General features: G+C 36.0%; 2 pseudogenes; both read left to right on the top strand.

The window, feature by feature from the left end:
• The first annotated feature begins 9991 nt into the window (after positions 1-9991).
• On the top strand, positions 9992-10170 carry LOC128923190 (5.8S ribosomal RNA; annotated as a pseudogene).
• A 463-nt stretch (positions 10171-10633) lies between these two features.
• On the top strand, positions 10634-13410 carry LOC128923407 (large subunit ribosomal RNA; annotated as a pseudogene).
• Positions 13411-13618: the final 208 nt, after the last annotated feature.

Genomic DNA, 13618 nt, shown 5'->3' on the forward strand with positions numbered 1-13618 from the left:
TTTTTCAATAAGATCCAATATTGAATTTTTCTCAGTGGTCGAAATTAGTGTGAATGTATTTTTCTTCTTCTCTAATGCTTCGTCTTCTGGTGAGAGCTGGAAGTGGGTATTGATTGGCCATAATGCAGGGTCTTCTAGGAGGAACTGTGGACCGCCAAACCATATCGAATTATTCAATTCGTCCACGTTACAACCCCAAGACACTTGATCCGCAGGATTTTGTTTTGTTGGTACATGCCGCCAATGTACTTTGTCAGTCAACTCTTGGATTTCGGACACTCTATTTGCGACGAAGGTTTGTAATGAAGATGGATGCGTTTTGATCCAATGTAAAACGATTTCAGAGTCTGTCCAAAATGTTATATTTTCGAAATGTCGACTCAACATAGGCGCTACTCTTGACCATAATTTCGAAAGAAGATGTGCTGCCGAGAGCTCGAGACGCGGAAGAGACTTGGTCTTCAGCGGAGCCACTCTAGACTTTGCAGTAAGCAGCATACACTTAATACCACTAGCAGATTGGCTTCGTATATATATACAGCATCCATACGCCCTTATTGAGGCATCGGCGAAGCCATGTATTTGGCAGATGGCACTGGACTCTACGTTTACATAGCGAGGAATGCTGATTGAATAGAGCTGCAGTAGGTTGGCTTTGAAGTTCTGCCAGCTAGTGTCAAGGCGCAATGGAATCGACTCATCCCAATCCAGTTTTTGAATCCAAAGCTCTTGTAATAAGATTTTTGCTTTGGTAACTAGAGGGGCTAGTAATCCAAGAGGATCAAAAAGACGAGCAGAAACTGATAATATGTTTCGTTTAGTGGCTCGAAGATCATTAAAATTGTCATCTAAGACAAATCGAAACAAATCCTCTTTCGGCAACCAATGGATTCCTAACGTTTTAGTGGAATTGTTGTCATTGAAGCTTAATGACTTTTCAGTGTAATCACTGTCGAAAAATTTAGGGTGGTTCGAAAACCATTTCGTTAGGGTGAATCCAGCCGAGTCTAATATTTTAATTACCTCACTTCTTAAAAGATCTAGAGACTCAAAATTTTCGGATCCTGTTAATAAGTCATCAAAATAAAAGTCTCTTTTAATGGCCAATGAACCGAGTGGATATTTAATTGTATTGGCATCACTGAGCATTTGCAAACACCGTGTTGCGAGAAATGGAGCAGGCGCAGTGCCGTAAGTTACGGTGTTAAGTCGAAAAATTTGTATTTGCTCTGAAGGATGCTCTCTCCACACTATGAGTTGACAATTTCTGTCTTCTTCATGCATAATAATTTGTCGGTACATTTTAGTAATGCCCGCTGTTAGTGCATACTTATGTAAGCGAAAACGTAGAAGAGTTGAGTATAACTCTTCTTGGATGGTTGGACCTACCATCAAAAGTTCATTCAATGCTACTTGAGATGAAGATCGGCTCGAAGCGTCAAAGACAACACGTAATTTGGTTGTAGTGCTTTCGGGCCTTAAAACGCATTGATGCGGAATGAAGTAGTGTGGCTCACTCGGGATCTTATTGTTTGTTGGGCTCATGTGTCCCAGTGCTCTGTATTCATTCATAAAGTCCAGATACATTTTACGAAGTTCTGGATCTTTTAATGTCCTTCTCTCCAGGGCCTGAAACCGCCGAACTGCGGTTTCATATGAGTGACCGAGTAACTTACGGTCAGCTTTAAAGGGCATTCTGACTTGAAGCCGTCCTGATGGTAATACTTGAGTTGTATAAACGAAAAAATTTTCACACTCTTGTTGCTCTGGTGTGAATCTATTGCCATTTGATTCTGAAGGTAATTCTTCTAAAGCCCAAAATTTTTGGACTACTGAATCTATTGACGTTAAGTCTTCTTCAGCTTGGCATAATGTGCTTTGTATTTTGGGAGTAGAACTTAAATTGCTGGCGTATTTGCCAGATACAATCCACCCTAATAGCGTCTTTTGAAAAGTTGGTTGATTAGGACCATTTTTAATTTGGCCAACAGCTAAAAGCTCGAAAAATATTTCTGCACCCAATAGGATGTCAACTTTTTTAGATTTATGGAATTCTGGATCCGCCAATTCAATATTGTGCGGAATTTTCCAGCCATTAACATTAATGTTATGGTCTGGATGATTAGCCGAAATGCTACGCATTATCCAGAATTCCGCCGAAAATTCATAGTTATTTACCCGCGACTTAACAAACGCGCTTAATTTCGCCCCCACTTTCGTATTGGAATTGCCGATTCCAATTACGCTCAATATTTTATGTTGGCGTCGAATCCGCAACTTCTGCGCCAAGTCCTCCGTCATAAAGTTGACCTGGGATCCTGAGTCCAGCAACGCTCTGGCCGGCAGGTACTCTCCACAACTGGTCCTCACTTGGATGACTGCTGTTGCCAACATGACCCGATCCGGCATACTCGCTGTATGCATGGCATGAGTGGTTGATGGTTGCGGATGAGGTGCAGCGGGGAAGGAAACCGGATACTGGTGCAACAATGTGTGATGCGATCGATTGCATACACGACATCGATCCGCTCTGCACTTGGATACAGTATGCCCCTTACGCAAGCAATTTATGCATAAGGGCACCGATTTCACAAACTCGAACCTCTGCTGCACCGGAAGCGCCTTGAAAGTGGGGCAGGCAGTCAAATAATGGTCCTTAGATTTGCACTGCTGACAAAGGGGCTGCCTCGTATTTGCTGCCACTAGCGCCGATTTGGTCCTGTCCGTTTGTTGCTGCTTCCCATGACTGGCACTTCCTGTTGGTATGGGCTTCGTCCTTGAGTGTGAAGCTCCTTCCGCTGATAGCTGCTGGTATCTTCTATTGAGGGTGGCTTCGCATTCCGTCCACAGTGGCAGCTTGTCGTAGTCCAGCTGTTCCTCCCATTTGGATCGGGTGGCAGGATCGACCTTTGTCATTACTATGTGTATAATTATCGCGTTTGTTATCTGCTTCTCATCGCCCAGCGATAGCAATGAGTCGTATACCGCAGACACTTCGTCAATCATTGATCGCAATGACGGCGCGGATGGCTTTGGGATGGTTGGCAGCTCAAAAAGTTTAGATATTGTATTGAAAAATATCAAACATTTATTATCATAAACTTTTTTGAGACTTGCCAACGCTTTCGGGTAATTTTCATCCGACATTTGGAACGCTTTAACTGTTCCCAAAGCCTCACCAGATAAACAATTTACCAAATGGTTAAATTTTTCAATATCTGGGATATTTGGATCATTGTGAACCAAACTCTCAAACAAGCTCATAAAATTTTTGAATTCTGAATACTCTCCCCTGAATTTCGGCAAATTCATTTTTGGGAGCCGTGAGCTGTGAGAAGCTACGAAAGATGTTTCGGCTATTGGCGTTCTATTTTGAGCTAATATTGATTTTATTATGGACTTCGTTCCAACGATAATGTCCTCTAACTCCCCTCGGGCCATGTCGTCTTCATCAATCTCTTCAATTTTGGATTGGCATGTCATTAGTTTGTCAATATGTGAATTTAAAATGTCGAGCCGACATTCTAATTCAATTGGATCTAGCGATATGGTTTTTTCGAGAAGGCCCGTTTTTATGCGCAAAATACTACTTTTCGCTACCGTTCTTTGACGTCTTAACGATTTTAAGTCCGTCAACTCCTTACTTGGAGACAGGCTTGCGAGAGTTGGCTTTGGCTTGCTCATTGTGTTTGATTTGAATTAAAAATTCACGAAAAATTATTTGGCAAAAAAAATTAATATTGGGAATCAAACGGCGAAAACGAAAATTATCGATTCCCAATTTACGAAAAAGCCAAATTGAAAATACACCAATGAGCAAATTACAAAATAGCACAACCAGAGAAATGTGATACGAGTTTGTTCGAAAATCGATAAAAATTGCGAAAAAATTACCGATAAGTTGCACGAAAAAATTGCGAAAAAATGAAAAAATTCGAAATTGTCACCTTTATTTATAAAATTAAAGGGCTACCGCAAAATCCCAAAATCCCCTGTTTCACAAGACGTATATGTGTATGTGCACATATGTATGTACGTAAATTTTATATATTTATGAATATGTACGTATATACAAAAATGTATATACGAAAATATGGATTTTTTTTTTTTTTTATAATGTAGATATATATATAGGTATGTAAATGTAATATTGTGTGAAACAGGGAGAGCCAAGAATTGAAAGTGTGCACTTTAGGTTATTAATTTTATTTTATTTATTTATTTATTTTTTTTTTTTGCACCACTTTCAATAAATCGCACTCGTTACCTGCTGTGAGTGCGAAGGCGATTTGCCCGCAGTCACGTCCCTTTTGCAGAGGATGCAGCGGCAGCTCATTCCCACGAAGTAGTGTTGAGGATGTAGCGTCGGTTGTAGCAGCAGTGACGATGGCGTTGACGTAGCAGCGGTGGATGTAGCGGGTGCAGCAGCAGTGATGACGTTGGCGTTGACGTAGCAGTGCTAATGCAACAGCAGCGTCGTGGTTAATGTTGCAGGGTATATATATATATTTTTTTTTAACAGTCAAATCAAACTGTTCACCGCACTGTATTTTAAAACAAAAACGGTGTTGTACCTCTATCACTGGACCGGCACTTTTTCCTTAACGGATTTAGCGGCACTCGAAAATTTAAATAGCACCAATGTAACACTTTGGTACAATTTTTGTGTGCTCACTGTTGATATTAAGGAAATTTGTAACGTATGGATATTTTCGTGAGCGTGTGTACAATTAAGCATATATGTATGTATTTTCTTTTACCCACTTTCACAACTTTCTTGTTCGCGCACTGTTTTTTTTTGCACGTTTTAGTAAACACACTCTTTTGTTTGTTTGTCACTTTGTACACTTGTACATATGCACCTCTTTGGTTTTGTTGTTTTTATCTTTTGAAGGTTTAGGAAAGTTGAGGTAAGTTGAGTATTTAGCATTAGCATATGTACATTTATCTCACTTTCAGCACACACTTCTTCTCACGTAACGTTGGGTAAGTATTATTGTTATATACACTTTATAATTGTTATTTTTATTTATTATTTTATTTTCTTTTATTTCACAGGTATTAGGTAACCGCCGGTAAGTATATAGAGTATACGTATATGTGTATGTATGTATATTTGACCAACTTTTTGCACTCTCCACTTCACTTATGTATGTATATTTATTTATGTATATAATTTTTAATTATTCTTTTTTCCCTTTTTTACTCCTTTAGGTACCACTACACTGCACTATCGACACTTGCACTTGATATACCGATTATGTTATTGTATATATATGTACTTGTACTTTCAAATTTAAGCACTAATTATTTTATGCACTGTATTCGTTTGCACTTTTTATCTTATTTGTTAATTTTCACCACACTTCACTGTATAGCAAATTATTTGCTGTTTGCTATGTACATGTATATATAGGTACACTATTGTATTTTAATTTCCAATGTGCTTTTATGTATGTTTTATATGTTCAATTTTTATTTGTTTTCACTTCACTGTCACGAAAGCCGAAAACCGAAAAGAATTACAGGCAATTGGTACGAAAAGAGTATATTAGCACTAACACTATTAGTTGGCACTTTTCAATAAGTTTTTAACTAAAATCGCGCACAAAGTCCCTGCTCGGGCGCCATGAAAATTCTCAAGCGTTTTTGAGAAATGAAAAGTTACGATTACGAAAAGATAAGGGGGTGCGCGATTAATATAAAAAACCTAATTGCCTGTATTAAATGAAAATATAAAATAGCCGTCAAAATAAAACGCGTGCGTACGGTTTCACGGTTAAAACAAGAAGAATTCTTTATTCCGTTTTAAGGAATTGCTTAGCCTAAATCTTAAACTAACGGCTTAAACTAGTGGTAATTGTACGTACATATTATAAAAGGGGTAAGTATAAGTATTTTCGAACTTTCGTTAAAAATTGTAATAGAGTAATTTTAAGGTAAGTATTAAGGTAAGTAAACGATTGGTATTATAATTAATTCTTAGGGTAAGTACATATGTAAATTTTATAATTCAGTATATATAAATTCAATTATTTAATATTTCTTTTACAATTCATTTTCTTATTTTAAGTTTTAGGTTTTTACAATTGTATATTTATGTCGCTTGACGCAACACATACAACTAAATAATTTTCATATAAGTACAAAAAATTTAAAAGAAAAATAAATGTTAAGCTATTTTTGATGTTGTAATATTTCTTATAAGCATAATGCTCGTAGAAAATGATATAAATTACTTGCGTATATATGAATTTAAAACTTTTATATTGTTAAAAAGATTTTTTCTATACGATTTCGGGTTGGTGAGGTGTACGTGGCAGAAAACATATATGTTGTATGAAACTTTGATATTAGTACTTGTATGAAAATTTTAATACTTGTATGAAATTGCATACTTAGTACTTATATGAAAATTTTTTTCATACAAATATAAAAGTATTTAAGTGTAATATATAAATGAGAGCAAAAAAATTTATTCCTGGTTTGCTACAGTTGGTTTAAATAGAAATAATTTTGTTAATAATGAAATGTTATTAATTGAGATTATTCTTCTATACCTAAGATAATGTAGTCTTTTTTTTTTTAATTTAATTAACCCCAAAAAAGTTTGTTCTTCTATTCACTTAAAATATATGTGGGTAAAGAATAAAATTCAATAAAGTTAAATATTTATATTAATACGCTCGAATACTTTCATATCATATATGAAATAAAATGAAAAATAATTGAATTTGAAATTATTAATTTCAAATCAAAAGAAAAACGTATATACTCTTAAAAAAAGATATATACACTATATGCATTGAAATAAAGTAAAATGTATAAAAAATGATATTATTTGAAAGTTTAACAAATACAAGAAGAAACATCGTCCTTACATTAATAATTATATTATATATGTATAGAGAACGAAAATTCTTTCTCACGATAAGATACAATCTCAAAGTCCGAATAAGACCGCAATAAATAATACAATAATATGATATTAAATGAAATGAAGTGAATTTTTTAATCAATCGTAGTAAAAGAAATTTCATAATTATTTATTGTCGCGATTTCGTTCTTCTTTGCATTTTGTATATGTCGTGTACTTAATTTTCAAATATTGAAAATATCATCATAAAAATTTATATAGTATAAAAAATATTATTCTGGTTGATCCTGCCAGTAGTTATATGCTTGTCTCAAAGATTAAGCCATGCATGTCTAAGTACAAACAAAGTCTAAAAGTGAAACCGCAAAAGGGTCATTATATCAGTTATGGTTCCATAGATCGTTAACAGTTACTTGGATAACTGTGGTAATTCTAGAGCTAATACATGCAAAATAAACACGGACCTTTTGGAACGTGTGCTTTTATTAGGCTAAAACCAAGCGATCGTAAGATCGTTATATTGGTTGAACTCTAGATAACTTGCAGATCGTATGGTCTCGTACCGACGACAGATCTTTCAAATGTCTGCCCTATCAACTTTTGATGGTAGTATCTAGGACTACCATGGTTGCAACGGGTAACGGGGAATCAGGGTTCGATTCCGGAGAGGGAGCCTGAGAAACGGCTACCACATCTAAGGAAGGCAGCAGGCGCGTAAATTACCCACTCCCAGTTCGGGTAGTGACGAAAAATAACAATACAGGACTCATATCCGAGGCCCTGTAATTGGAATGAGTACACTTTAAATCCTTTAACAAGGACCTATTGGAGCGCAAGTCTGGTGCCAGCAGCCGCGGTAATTCCAGCTCCAATAGCGTATATTAAAGTTGTTGCGGTTAAAACGTTCGTAGTTGAATTTGTGCTTCATACGGGTAGTACAGCTATAATTGTGGTATGTACATTACCTTATGTATGCAAGCGTATTACCGGTGGAGTTCTTATATGTAATTAATACAATGTATTTTTTATATATTCCTCCTATTTAAACCTGCTTCAGTGCTCTTCATCGAGTGTTGTTGTGGGCCGGTACAATTACTTTGAACAAATTAGAGAGCTTAAAGCAGGCTCCAAATGACTGAATATTTTGTGCATGGAATAATGAAATAAGACCGTCGTAAGACTAACTTAAGCGAAAGCATTTGCCAAAGATGTTTTCATTAATCAAGAACGAAAGTTAGAGGTTCGAAGGCGATCAGATACCGCCCTAGTTCTAACCATAAACGATGCCAGCTAGCAATTGGGTGTAGCTACTACTATGGCTCTCTCAGTCGCTTCCCGGGAAACCAAAGCTTTTGGGCTCCGGGGGAAGTATGGTTGCAAAGCTGAAACTTAAAGGAATTGACGGAAGGGCACCACCAGGAGTGGAGCCTGCGGCTTAATTTGACTCAACACGGGAAAACTTACCAGGTCCGAACATAAGCGTGTAAGACAGATTGATAGCTCTTTCTCGAATCTATGGGTGGTGGTGCATGGCCGTTCTTAGTTCGTGGAGTGATTTGTCTGATTAATTCCGATAACGAACGAGTATCAAATATATTAAATAGATGCTTTCAGGATTATGGTGTTGAAGCTTATATAGCCTTCGTTCATGAGTTCATCTTGAATGTGCAAGTGTTTGAATGTGTTTATATAAGTGGAGCCGTACCTGTTGGTTTGTCCCATTATAAGGACACTAGCTTCTTAAATGGACAAATTGCGTCTGGCAGTAACGAGATTGAGCAATAACAGGTCTGTGATGCCCTTAGATGTCCTGTTCTGCACGCGCGCTACAATGAAAGTATCAACGTGTATTTCCTAGACCGAGAGGTCCGGGTAAACCGCTGAACCACTTTCATGCTTGGGATTGTGAACTGAAACTGTTCACATGAACTTGGAATTCCCAGTAAGTGTGAGTCATTAACTCGCATTGATTACGTCCCTGCCCTTTGTACACACCGCCCGTCGCTACTACCGATTGAATTATTTAGTGAGGTCTCCGGACGTGATCACTGTGACGCCTTGAGTTTCACGGTTGTTTCGCAAAAGTTGACCGAACTTGATTATTTAGAGGAAGTAAAAGTCGTAAAAAGGTTTCCGTAGGTGAACCTGCGGAAGGATCATTATTGTGTTCCTATCCGTAAAAATTATAAAAAAACAAACAAACAAAAAAAGAATAAAAAAGAAAAAATATTTTTTTTTCTTTTCATTCATTTATTTAAATGTTTTTCTTTTTTTTCTTTTTTTTTTACTCCTTGTATTGTAGTATAATGAAAATTATATCGGATACATTGTATTTGAACGCAACAAACCTTTAAACATATTATTATTTATGAAAATAATATAAATGATAAGTTAACCCTTTCATGCCAAATGTTGCCTATAGGCAACATTGTACTTATCGGCTTCTAACTCTCGTTATTTAAATATTTTTGACCAGCGGTTTTTTCAATTATGTAGACTTATGTGTTGTGCAAGCTTACAGTTACATTTTTTGTAATGAGCTGTGCACGTATTCATTCAGTAGGCCTTCTCCGCAGAGTGGAATTGTCAAAATCGGTTTCGCGAAAAAGTTATACTGAAGTGTTTATACAAAAAGTGCTCAAAAACATAAAAAAAATTGTTTTATTTTAAAACAAAATGAACTATATAAAGAGGTAAAGATAAGAGAGTTATTTAAAAAAAATTTTCACGAAAAAAGTGTTTAGTTTTTTTATAATAACCTAATTTGTGCCTATAAGCAACATCCTGTAACTAATGAACCAGGATACATAGGACTTTGAAATTTTTATCACTTCATATTTGAGTTAAGACTAATATATATCTGTCCTAAAAAAAATGTTAGCTCCGCCCATTTTAATTCTGACATGAAAGGGTTAATTTGTTCTCATTAACGTGTGTAATTCCTTAAAAATTTATAGAAATTAACTAAAATGTAATAAAAAAGGAATTACTGTTTTTGATGGACTAAGGCATGCGCAACTTGTAAATGTTTGGGTTGAAAATTACAATTTATTGAAAGATTATGAATGAAAATTAAAAACTCTTGACGTTAAATTAAAATAAACAAAAAATTATCACTCTAAGCGGTGGATCACTCGGCTCATGGGTCAATGAAGAACGCAGCTAACTGTGCGTCATCGTGTGAACTGCAGGACACATGAACATCGACATTTTGAACGCATATTGCAGTCCATGCTGTTATGTACTTTATTTAATTTTAAAGTGCTGCTTGGACTACATATGGTTGAGGGTTGTAAGACTATGTTAAATTAGTTGCTTATTCTTTTAGGCAATTAATAGAATTTAAGCACATGGTATATTACTGGATTGTATTTCTCAATCCATAATATTAATAGATAAAAAGAAATATAGAAAATATATTCTTGAACACCTCATATTTGAACGAAATTTTATAATAAATAAGAATCTTAGTATTCCCAAAAACAATAAAATTTCAATATTATTTCAAATAATATATACATTTAGAGGAACGTCTAGCATAAAATATTATTTTATTCTAGGATTGCCTTAAATGTAAAAAAGCAAGAAAATAATATTGTTGTTATAATGAAGTAGTACGCGGGATGAAAAGATTGAATATTTATTATTAAGAAAATTATTGGTGTTAAGAAATAATTATGTAGAAACATACATAATTATAAAAATTATTAAAATAGCAAAAAGTTAAAATATAAAATAAATATAAATATTTTTATACAACATCAACTCATATGGGACTACCCCCTGAATTTAAGCATATTAATGAGGGGAGGAAAAGAAACTAACAAGGATTTTCTTAGTAGCGGCGAGCGAAAAGAAAATAGTTCAGCACTAAGTCACTTTGTCTATATGGCAAATGTGAGATGCAGTGTATGGAATATCTTAATATCTAGTATGAGAAATTAACGATTTAAGTCCTTCTTAAATGAGGCCATTTACCCATAGAGGGTGCCAGGCCCGTATAACGTTAATGATTATTAGAAAGATATTTCCAAAGAGTCGTGTTGCTTGATAGTGCAGCACTAAGTGGGTGGTAAACTCCATCTAAAACTAAATATAACCATGAGACCGATAGTAAACAAGTACCGTGAGGGAAAGTTGAAAAGAACTCTGAATAGAGAGTTAAATAGTATGTGAAACTGCTTAGAGGTTAAGCCCGATGAGCCTGAATATCCATTATGAAAAATTCATCATTATAACTGTGATATTTATAATATAATAGTAATAGTGTGCATTTTTTTCATATAAGGACATTGTAATCTATTAACATAATAAAATATTTATCAAAAGATCATTGGTGTTAAGTTTATTCAAATTAATTTGCTTTTAGCTTATTAACATAGAATAAATACTGATGATTTGATAAAGTGTTGATAGATTTTACATATATAATGCTTAAATTCTTTTGAATTTTACAATTATATTATTATCATTGATTTTAATATTAATTGTATGCATTTATATGATTAACAATGCGAAAGATTCAGGATACCTTCGGGACCCGTCTTGCAACACGGACCAAGGAGTCTAACATATGTGCAAGTCATTGGGTTATATTAAACCTAATGACGAAATTAACTTAACTTTTATATAATGGGATTAATTTTTAGTGAAATATTTTACTATTAATTCAATCCCGGGGCGTTCCATATAGTTATGTATAATGATAATTTATTATTATTTATACATCTAACTGGAGCGTACCTTGAGCATATATGCTGTGACCCGAAAGATGGTGAACTATACTTGATCAGGTTGAAGTCAGGGGAAACCCTGATGGAAGACCGAAACAGTTCTGACGTGCAAATCGATTGTCAGAATTGAGTATAGGGGCGAAAGACCAATCGAACCATCTAGTAGCTGGTTCCCTCCGAAGTTTCCCTCAGGATAGCTGGTGCATTTAAATATTATGTAAAATAATCTTATCTGGTAAAGCGAATGATTAGAGGCCTTAGGGTCGAAACGACCTTGACCTATTCTCAAACTTTAAATGGATAAGAACCTCACCTTTCTTGATATGAAGGTTGAGGTTATGATATAATGTGCCCAGTGGGCCACTTTTGGTAAGCAGAACTGGCGCTGTGGGATGAACCAAACGTAATGTTACGGTGCCCAAATTAACAACTCATGCAGATACCATGAAAGGCGTTGGTTGCTTAAAACAGCAGGACGGTGGACATGGAAGTCGTAATCCGCTAAGGAGTGTGTAACAACTCACCTGCCGAAGCAACTAGCCCTTAAAATGGATGGCGCTTAAGTTGTATACCTATACATTACCGCTAAAGTACATGATTTATAATACAATTTCGGTTGGATTATAAATTTTGAAACTTTAGTGAGTAGGAGGGTACAATGGTGTGCTTAGAAGTGTTTGGCGTAAGCCTGCATGGAGCCGCCATTGGTACAGATCTTGGTGGTAGTAGCAAATAATCGAATGAGACCTTGGAGGACTGAAGTGGAGAAGGGTTTCGTGTGAACAGTGGTTGATCACGAGTTAGTCGGTCCTAAGTTCAAGGCGAAAGCCGAAAATTTTCAAAGTTTTAATGAATTGTTGAGAATATATTATGTTTTCTTCATAGTAATTAAACACTTGAATAATTTTGAACGGAAGGGAATACAGTTCCAATTCCGTAACCTGTTGAGTATCCGTTTGTTATTAAAAATGGGCCTTGTGCTCATCCTGGCAACAGGAACGGCCATAAAGAAGCCGTCGAGAGGTATCGGAAGAGTTTTCTTTTCTGTTTTATAGTCGTACTACCATGCAAGTCTTTCGAAGAGATATATGGTAGATGGACTAGAAGAGCATGACATTTACTGTTGTGTCGATATTTTCTCCTCGGACCTTGAAAATTTATGGTGGGGTTACGCAAACTTCTCAACAGGCCGTACCAATATCCGCAGCTGGTCTCCAAGGTGAAGAGTCTCTGGTCGATAGAATAATGTAGGTAAGGGAATTCGGCAAATTAGATCCGTAACTTCGGGATAAGGATTGGCTCTGAAGATTGAGATAGTCGGGCTTGATTGGGAAGCAATACCATGGTTTATGTACTTGTTCTGGGTAAATAGAGAATTTCGGTTCTTGTTCCCCGGATAGTAGTTACGTAGCCAATTGTGGAACTTTCTTGCTAAAATTGTATAAGAATTATATCGCAAGATATATATATTCTTATTTAATTATAACGATTATCAATTAACAATCAATTCAGAACTGGCACGGACTTGGGGAATCCGACTGTCTAATTAAAACAAAGCATTGTGATGGCCCTAACGGGTGTTGACACAATGTGATTTCTGCCCAGTGCTCCGAATGTCAAAGTGAAGAAATTCAAGTAAGCGCGGGTAAACGGCGGGAGTAACTATGACTCTCTTAAGGTAGCCAAATGCCTCGTCATCTAATTAGTGACGCGCATGAATGGATTAACGAGATTCCTACTGTCCCTATCTTCTCATTCGTTAGTTGGCTTTCGACGCGGATAGACGTGCGTGCGCATCGTGATTTTTCTTGGTGAGTTTTTCTTTGCGGTTTGTTGGTGGAAATTTTTCGGTATTTCCTTTTGTGCGAACATTTGTTTACGCGGTGTGTAGGCACCGTTATTGCCTGGCGTGGGTAGCTAGTGTTGTTGTTGCTACGGTCGCGTGTGAATTTGTGCGACTGCACATTTTGTGCATTCTCCACATTTTTGTGCGCGCGTGGTAACGGGA

The sequence above is a fragment of the Zeugodacus cucurbitae genome, chromosome X (genome assembly GCF_028554725.1).
Source record: "Zeugodacus cucurbitae isolate PBARC_wt_2022May chromosome X, idZeuCucr1.2, whole genome shotgun sequence".
Classification (NCBI taxonomy): domain Eukaryota; kingdom Metazoa; phylum Arthropoda; class Insecta; order Diptera; family Tephritidae; genus Zeugodacus; species Zeugodacus cucurbitae.